The sequence below is a fragment of the Plectropomus leopardus genome, chromosome 16, assembly GCF_008729295.1.
Source record: "Plectropomus leopardus isolate mb chromosome 16, YSFRI_Pleo_2.0, whole genome shotgun sequence".
Lineage (NCBI taxonomy): Eukaryota > Metazoa > Chordata > Actinopteri > Perciformes > Serranidae > Plectropomus > Plectropomus leopardus.
The window spans coordinates 6,691,170-6,700,673 of NC_056478.1; positions in this window are offsets into that span (position 1 = coordinate 6,691,170).

Below are 9,504 nucleotides of genomic sequence, written 5' to 3' on the forward strand. Positions count from 1 at the left end.
CTGTGGAGGTTGGGTGCTGAGGCTTTGCAGTACAGTTCTGCTGTAGGGCTGACTGCATTCAGCATAACAGGTGAGAAGAGGAGAAGAGCTACATTTAACAGCACAGAGGTGGCAGAGAAAGCCTCCAGGTGGCTCTGGATCAAGGCAGCGGATCTGTAGGCGAGTACAGCTTGGGACAGGCTGAGGCTCGATCAACCTCAGCTGGAACACCTGAGCAAAGGCGTCTGATGTTTCTGACACCCGAGACACCCGATGACCTCAGGATACATTGCTGTAGATGTGTTAGTGAAAACATTTCAACCTGATGGCATCCAGGGGTGTATCATGTGGATGAGACAGGTTTGTCCGGCTGTCTAGCGGCATATCATAATGCCGCAAAAGGTGGCTTTTAGCATCGGGATCTCACACCGAAATCGCTGCAAAAGTGGCAGTATTTGACGACTTCTGAATGAGAACGGGCTGGTCAGGCTGTTCTCATGCACTGTTTGCTGTGTGTGTGTTTTGCAATGACATTGCTGGAGCATGTGGAAATCGCAAGAATAGTAGCGATACTGTCAATCAACTGCAGTTGTTGCTAAACGCAGTTGTTGCTGGTGTTTGAAGCGGCACTGAAGGGCCGTCTCTGTGAGCTGCTCCCCTCCTACTCACTCTGCCTGATGAGTGCGAGCTGCAGCAGCAGTTGACATCGGACACCAAGCTGTTCGATGGCTTGAAGTATTGCTTTAACTTAACTTAACTTAAACTAGTTTTTTGCCTCTGATGAGATTTTTTACTGAGCACTAGTTTTCATGGTTGAATTTTATGAATTAGTAAATACATGCATGCATCATGCGACATGCCCTGGGCTTCCTAAAAGGCTCAATGTCACTGTGTCCTCATGGGTGACCGCTGAAGGACGGATAAGCACACTTGTCAAACTAGTGGAAAAAAAACTACCCTGCGTATTCACTACTAATGCCATCTTTTGATTCCCCGCGTTAATAAGAAAGCCTTATTAGTAACCTCAATGAACCCTCCATAATGACCGTGTGGGCTCTATTGTGAGCTGGGTGGGTGTAAGCACAGCTGTTGGTTCCCCTAATGGCTAATGTCCGGGGTTGTGATTAAAAGCGCCGCGACCATGAACCATGAACTCATTTCAGCTCGAGCTTTTGTCTGCAAAATGAGAAGATAAGAGCTAATTGCTAGATTTTGTTTCAGCACAAGAAAAGAAGAGTGACGTACAGGGGAATGACTAAGGACAGGAAATTAGAGTTCGGGTAATAACTGGCTGTCTGCATTAGTAACTCCCAGAAAACACTTTTAAATTGGAGCTTTTGGTATTGGTGACAGCAGAGTTTTGATTGCCAGTGTCGACACAACTTCGGTTTTGTTCATGCCTTGTGTCCTTTTAATGGAATGTGGAGGATGTGAAATAATCCAGAATAAAACACATTTCTTTTCTTTCTGACAGCAGAGGACATGTCTGTGACAGTCTAATTGTCCTGAACTGTCCTTGCTGTTCCTCCCACTTAACAGCCAGACAGTAACAGCAGATATGACCTAGATGAAGGGTCAAGTGGACACATTATAGGTATTATATGTCTTCAAATTACAATGTACATCGGCTTGTGGGGCTCAAAGCGCAAAAAACATAAATTAAAAAAATAATAAATTTGCTCTCTTTCCAGATATCATGACCCTGTCACTAAAAATTGTTAGCAATTTAACTTAATGTATTATTATTTAATTCAAAACAGGGGAAAAAGGCAATGAGCAACCTGATAAAAAATGTTTCACAAATTGCAAGAAATCAGTAGATTTAAAGTTTTTTTTTTTTTGTTTTTGTTTTTTTAATTGAGGGAAAAAACAAAAAAAATTGGACACAGCCAGGGAAAAACCATATTTTTAATTAAAATAATTACATATGTAAACTTTTTTAAAGACATTCTTATAATTTTTAAGCACTTCTTTCATGGTGCATTGCCTTCTTCCCATGTTTTTGAAAGAAATCAAGCCAATTTGCAAACTTTTTTTAATGACTTACTGTGTTGTCTAAATCTAAGAAAGTAACCCTAAAAACTTTTCATTTATTTATTTTTTTACCTATGCTTTAAATGTATTTTGAAAAGAGATCATGCATTTAGCGAATGCGAATGAGAATCCAGTTATTTTTCAATTAATTAATGTATGCCATCTAATTCCATAACACTGGGGTGAAAGCAGACTCTACGGCCGATATCTCCAACACTCTGCAACTCACACCAAAACAATCAAGACTGATAAATAGCACAACAGGTAAGAGGAGAAATATGTATTTTTGATTTGAGGTTAAACTGTCCCTTCATGTTCCCAACTGTTCTTGTCAAGTTTTTAAAGCAAAGATTCCTGTGGCAGGAGGTGAGATCAGCCTTTTTTACCAGAACGCAGTCAATTGAAAAGCTTTAACAATGACTGCACAAGTTGTGCGGCAACGTTTTAGACTAAACAAATCACTCCTCAAATCCGACTTGAGTGAATCAAATCGTCCCTTGTGTCGATTTAAGTCCTTTGCTGAGTATATTAGGTTGAATCATTGCAGCTGTTTTAGTCATACCAGCTTCAGTCAGACCGCTTCAGGGACGTAATAATTAAAGAAATTTACGGAACTAAGAAGATCTCAGATGTGTGCTTGGGGAAATACATTTCACCTACAAGCTAAGCAGTCTACACAACTGCCCTTGTGAGAGCTTTAATCCTGAAGTGTGTGAGGCCGTGTGTACGGAGGGTATCTGCTACGGTTTGCACACACTTACAAGGTTGTGGATAATTTATACTCGCAATACCAACATAAAAGCAGCATAATTCACAGCCAGGCAGTGGTTCATTTGATTAAATATTGGATCTGAGGAGAAGAACATTAACATCAAGTCTTTTTCTGCGCTGCTCATAATAAAAATAAATGGATCTGTGCCTAATACTTGCAAAGCACATTTATTGCATTGATCCCATCAAAAGATTGGCACATATTGCTCTTATGCCTCATTTCTGGGCATGCACTAAGTCCTTTTTAATTAGGACATTCTCATTTAATCTAAAATCGTTACTTATTAAGAGGTGCAGCCACTAAATCAAGTAAAACCCACCTTTGAGGTTAATTTGTAGGATTTGTGCACTAAAACACAGATATTAGAGCATGTAATGTTGTGTGTAATAGACTTTTAATTCTAAAGGATCAACCAATCGATCTTTATTTGTCACATGGAATTACACAACGTCCAGCTCCATTGAAATGTGATCCCATCAGCTCCTTTAACTTGTGCACTGTAGTTTAGTCCTTTTTCCGGCTTCCTAAATTGTTGGCTGCTGCTTTATAATTAGCCATGTTTGTGGACGGTTCTGGTAATCCATGGTTTCTGGTTTTTAACTGCCCACACATCCCAACCCCAACAAAACAGCCGTATAGTTCCTCTTCCCAAACATGGTCAGCGACTCCACTCTGCAGCCGTTTCTGCATGCCGTTACATTATAGCAGTGAATCACCGCAGGAACAGGACAGCACCTCACATTCTTACCGTCACACCAGTCCTTATTCATGGTTAAACACACTCCTACCCTCACCAGAGTCCTCTCCAGAGTCCTTCTGATTGTCATCAGAAAATGCATGATAATACAGTTCCTGATATCCCGTTGGAAACTGATGTGACATGGAGTTTCTCCTGTTTGTTTTCTAACACCTGTACAATGGTTAGAAGGATGCTAGTTCTGCTTGTATCCATTATTCGCGATGTTTTCCTTGTTTTTTAATCATGTTTACAATTGAAAACCTTGACCTGACTTGTTAGCAACGAACACGAAGTCTGCAGGAGGAGAGTTTACAAACTGGTGAGATGATTTCCTTATGAGTGACTCATAGCCATACCGTCCAAAGCCAACCTCAAAAAGCACCAACAGTGCTTGCAAAACAGACATAAGAGCCTAAATTTAGCGGAGCTGACAGATAGACAACTGGAACTTTTGGAAGTTTTCCTAATGGCCAATCGTGGTATTGCAAAAAAAAAAAAAAAAAAAAACCTATGTTCCAGAAAGCATTTTCCTTATAGGCCACCACTGTAAAACTGTTGACAGGACACCTCGAATTTCAAATAATGTCTTTTATGACTCTTTCTGTTATGAATTCTTGAGCCAAGGTGGTGTTTTTTTGTAAAACCTTCCCAAAACCATGGGTAGCGATTGAAAAATCTGTGATGTCATCACAATGTAAAGTCTGCGAGCTGAGTGGGAACTTTTGGGTGGGGTCAGCGGTAGAAACACCACTGCACATGTTCAGTGGTCTGCATGCTGCGGTAGTAAAGCTGGAAAATGTTTTCAGTATAGGCGCCAGGTGGGCAACTCCATTTTAATAATTAGGCGCCATCTTTGTCTTTCGTCTATGGCGGAGACATGTCGTCTATACGGTGTGTGGAATCAGCAAACACAGATTTAAGCTCACAAGTTAGCATCTGTGCACTGTAAAAAGAAACTATTTGTTTTAACTTAAAAAAAGTTAGCCTCTGGGCTGCCTTAAATTTTAAGCTGACAGAATTTGAAGAGACAAGTTGAATCAGTACAAAATTACCTCAACTTGTCTTCTCGAATTATGCCAGCTTAATATTTAAAGGCAGCTTGGTCGGTGACATTTTGTTAGTCAAAACAAATAGTTCTCGTTACTGTGGGGACATCATTTTGTGCTTTTGTTTGTCTAAAACATTAACTGTATATCAGTGCTTATTTTCCCTGCACTGTCGCCATGCCAACAGACCGTAGTTTAATGAATGATGTGATTCAGCACTTCTAATAAGCATAATGATATCTGATGAAAATGTGAGAAAATTAGCCGAACCTTTTGAGTACCCATGTGGTCTTTGCGCGCACGCGTGTGTGTGTGTGTATGTGTGTGTGTGTGTGTGTGTGTGTGTGTGTGTGTGTGCGTACGTGCGTGCATGTGTGTGTGTGAGAGAGAGAGAGTGAGTATGAGCGAGCTGGAGCAAAGGCTGCTCCTCTCACCATGCTGAATTATAGCTGTGTCACTTCCAATCAGGTCTGTAATATTTCACACAAAGGCAGAGGAGTCCCAAATCCCTCTGTCTGAGTGCATTTGTTCATCTGCCTGCTCTAAAAGCAGAACTCTTTGATTGTATCTGGAGAATTGAACCATATTGTTTCTCTAAGGAGGAAAAAAGGTTTAAACTTTTTTTCCCCAAAAATGTACTACAGGTAGATATGGATATAATACTGCCCCGAGGAGAGCCTCTGATGCCTTCTGATGTATTAAAAATGTACTTTGGTATGGAGAGATCACTCTGAGCAGGTTTCAACACTTCAAAATATTAAAAGATAAAAGTCAGGATTCCTGTTGGTTTTGGTCGCCTGCTGAGCACATTAGGGTTCTCTTCGATACAGAGATCAAGGTGTAATGTGCATTCATCGAGGTGTTTTAATGTGTGCAAAAGAGAGAGACAAGATAGTGTATGTAGATGCTAAAGACCGCCCTGGGTTTGCTGCGTCAGCATCAGTGCACAGTTTGATCGACTTCTTGCGACTTCTCAACTCAAAACTCTCCTTTTCTGCAGAGGCTAATGTTTTCAAACTTCAGCTACAAGATGGATGAGGAAAGGTGCTTTGCCTCATCCAAGAAATCTTTGGATTTCTCCACATTTTAATTAAGAAATATCATACAAGAGGGAGTGCTTATATCATCACGGCAGTGATTTAGTCATAGGCACAAGGCCGATTTGTGTTAGCTAGGTCTACGTGTTATGCCAACATCCCAGCTTGTCACATGGTGCCGCTCTGTCAGTGACCTCCTGCATCTACTTATGAAAATTTAGGTTTCCTTCTGAGTCAGCTGTTTATGCTCCAGGATGCTGAAAGGGTGATGTCAACAAATGCACGAGTAGTGGGAGGAAGCAGCATGATCCTTACGTTTACACAACAGTGCAGACCATAAGGATGGTTTGAATTAGGCAACAAAGTCACGGATGTTTAGATTTAGGCCAAAGAGGCACATAAGATGTAAAAAAACCCCCACACACATCCACATGGGAAGCGAGCTCTGGATTTCTGCACGACAGTCAGTTGTTTTTGGGACTCATCCACCTCCCACACTGTGACAGTAACTACAAAAGTTAGTTTGTAGTTTCGATCCCTTTTTGCAATATTAAAAAGTTAAATTGGAGTTGTCCAAGTCATCTGCATTTTGTCATCTACATTAATGCATTAATCACTTCATAATCCAACACCCAATCTGGAGGTCTAACTGTGAGTCGCGAACATTGTGTTCTATTTTTTTCCAAGCAAGAACTTCTGAGTATGCAAAGTAAGCCTACTGGACAAACTAAACATCCCCCAAATCCTATCTTAATCTGGATCTTAGTATGAGATTTTGAACAGAACAGTTGTTTTCTGTGAATTGCATATTGTAAACTTGTTTTTTATTATGAGTTTTTGGAGGCTGCAGACAGCACCATCTGAGGCTAAACACAGTGGTTGTGTTTGCGTTGCAGTCAGCATGTTTCAACAATAATGTTGAACCTGTTTGTGAGGTCTGGTACTGCTGATGAGAAATGTGCTCGTGTTGTGGACAGGAAACTAGAACACTGTAATTTTCTTTGCCTTCTGACTGTTGGACAGATTGTAAATGTACAAACACACACAGTGAGATGGATTTAATGCAGGATGATCACAGACAGCTCAAAGGGCGAAATGGACAAATAGACTCGTCGGATTGATCTTGAAATGGACTTGAAACAAACTGAAGCAACTAAGAAAATCACAGCCGAGAATTTCTCAGTTTTTTAGTTTACCTTTTTGCTGATGTTGGCGTTTATGATATTTGAGGCCAAAAGTAAATAAAGTGAAGCACAATATGGACACGTTCCTTTTTTATTAACAGTTTTTCTTTGGCTCGCTTTGCTCTCAACATGCAGACTCAATTTGCTTCGCATGGGGGCCACTTTTGCAAAATGGCAGGAGGCCAGAGGCCTATTGCAACGGCCCCATACATGTTTTAAAGATTTTAAGATGTTTCTAGGATTTTAGGATGCTTTTTGGGTTTTAGAACATTTCTAGCATTGTAGTTTCTAGGATTTTTGGATGTTTCTTGTACAATTCCTCCAGTGGCACTTTTTTTTATATAAACATGCTATATTTTGATTATGCACTCTGGCACCTTATTTATACTTAAAGTATAAAGACAATTTCCAGTGTGAATCACTTTATATTTGTTATGTATTAGGAAATGGTTGGGGGTCCACCTGGCACCCGTCTGGGGGGCGAGATTTGGCCCATAGGCCGCAAGTTGACTGTCACTGACCTATGCTTATATTTGAGCAATTGAATCTGTACCACAGTGTGTTTTCCACAGTACACCTGCACCAAAGCTTTTCTTTCTGCAGGCTGAAAATCAATTACTAGATTTCTATATAAATACAGTCACTATAGCTTCAGGAGCATAACATCGAAGAGGAGAGCCTCACTTTGTTTTCATTAACTGTAAATTAAATGGCATTTCCCCTGCAGGCTGTAGCTTCAATCTGTCCTGATTTATTAGCTTTGGAAACAAACTCTGGGAGCCGTGCAACAGATGACCAACCGATCCCCTGGGCCGGCTCCTTCATTTGAAGCAAGCGGCTGCACTGCGCTGCTGTGTGTCCAATCCAAACGGGTCTTATCTGTCAGAAGAATATTGACTGCATTACTCATTATCAGCCAAGAGTGTCTCAGCTTGTAAACTCACACTCAATGAAGTCAGCTATCAAAAGCAATACTCAAGAGGAGGTCTGGCCACAAGGAAATGATCCCAGTGCAATCATACATCTGTCTTTGTCTCTCTGTCTTGTCTGAAATTATCTCTCTCTGTCTGTCTCCCCCTCTGTAGCTTTATAGCTCTTTAATCATCTCTTCCCACAGCTGCTCGCTGCTCTTCTAAGGTGAGACAAAACAAGATGAGGACATCAACTTCAGAGCACTCAGAAACAAAGTTATCACTCCGTCCCAATAAAAATGACTCTGAGGAAGAAAAATAATAAACACTCAAAGAAAGTTTATAAATGTAATAACAGAAATGGGTTTGTATTGATGAGTCAGGAGGTAAAAGGTTGAAAATTAAAAAAAAAACAGCTAAAAAGCTTATGCTGGTAGCTGGTTTTAGTTGGTTTTAGCTGGTCGAAGATGGTCTTAGATGGTGGGCCAGCAGCCAAACATGCTGGTGTGACCAGCCTGTGAAGCTGCACACATTTATCTTTTATGCATATCTCATGACAGAAGACTTAGCTGATTTAAGCCCTTTGCTTTTCATACTTCCCCCTCGTGACACTTTTATTTCTCCATATACTCAAGGACATTGATTTGGTTTCAATTTTACAGAAACTTCAATGCATAAACCAGCTAGAGTGTCCAACACAAGCTGGTATGAAAAACTAAACCGTCAAAATAATGTGAAAACCCTTTAATGCTAAACTAAGCTAAGTTGCTTGTCTTGCATCGTTTTTGTCCCGATAAAAGAAGTGTAATTTCTTGGGCTGTCTGCGTTAATGAGTTAATTGTGTTAAATGTGCTGGCCGACATCCTGTTTTTAAGAGACGGTACCGAGGTGAGTTTTAAAGAGTGATAATACTGATATCACATGAAACTAGAAGACATGAGGAATGTCATGCCATGCTTCTCAGTAAGGGGACCAAATGTTGCTCCAAAGCTAAATTTTGGTGAATAAAAAAATAGGGATGGCTATTTCACAGGGATCCCTCTCTGACCATGCAGATATCTACCCATGAGTTAACCCTTTAGTAGGGGCCGACTTTATGTCAGTCCTGTGCAGTCATTTGCTGTCATTTGATTCTTAATCAAGACAATCTGGTAAGATTTGCTTTACCCTGTTAATATGGACTTCAAAAAGAGATTAAGTGTTGAAATTCTGCAATTAATCGCAATTACAAAGTTGAACAGTTTGTGAGCCCTAGTTATTTAATTTTTCTTTGTGTAAGAATATGCATAATGAAAATGTCAAAGGAAATATATATCTGCTGACTTTGGCTTTATAGTTGTGTGTGAAAACACAGGAGTCTCATTTAACCCTCAACACGAGAGTGAATAATGCCCAGATTGCCAAACTACTAAATATTTATTACATCATATATGTATGTGGTCGTGTCAGTAATTGGCAAAAACTTTATCTCCTGCCTCGCTGGGATCAAAGTGAAAAAACTGTATAATTTCAGCGCTGTATTTTAAACTTTTCTCTGCCTTTCAAAAGTCTTTCCTCAAATCCCTTTGTTCAGCTTTTGATAAAGACACGGCAAATTTAGAATCTGATCCTTAATGAGATGTAATACATCTGTTGCCTGTATTTATTACCTGATTTCCCCAAAGAAATCACTGAACATTTATCTTGTCTCGTCTTTTACCTGTTGAACTATATAAACAGTCAAAGTCTGGGAAGTGTGCCATGAAGCACTCTCAGGAATTTCAAACATAAAAAAAATGGGGTAAAGTTTTTCTTTCATCCAG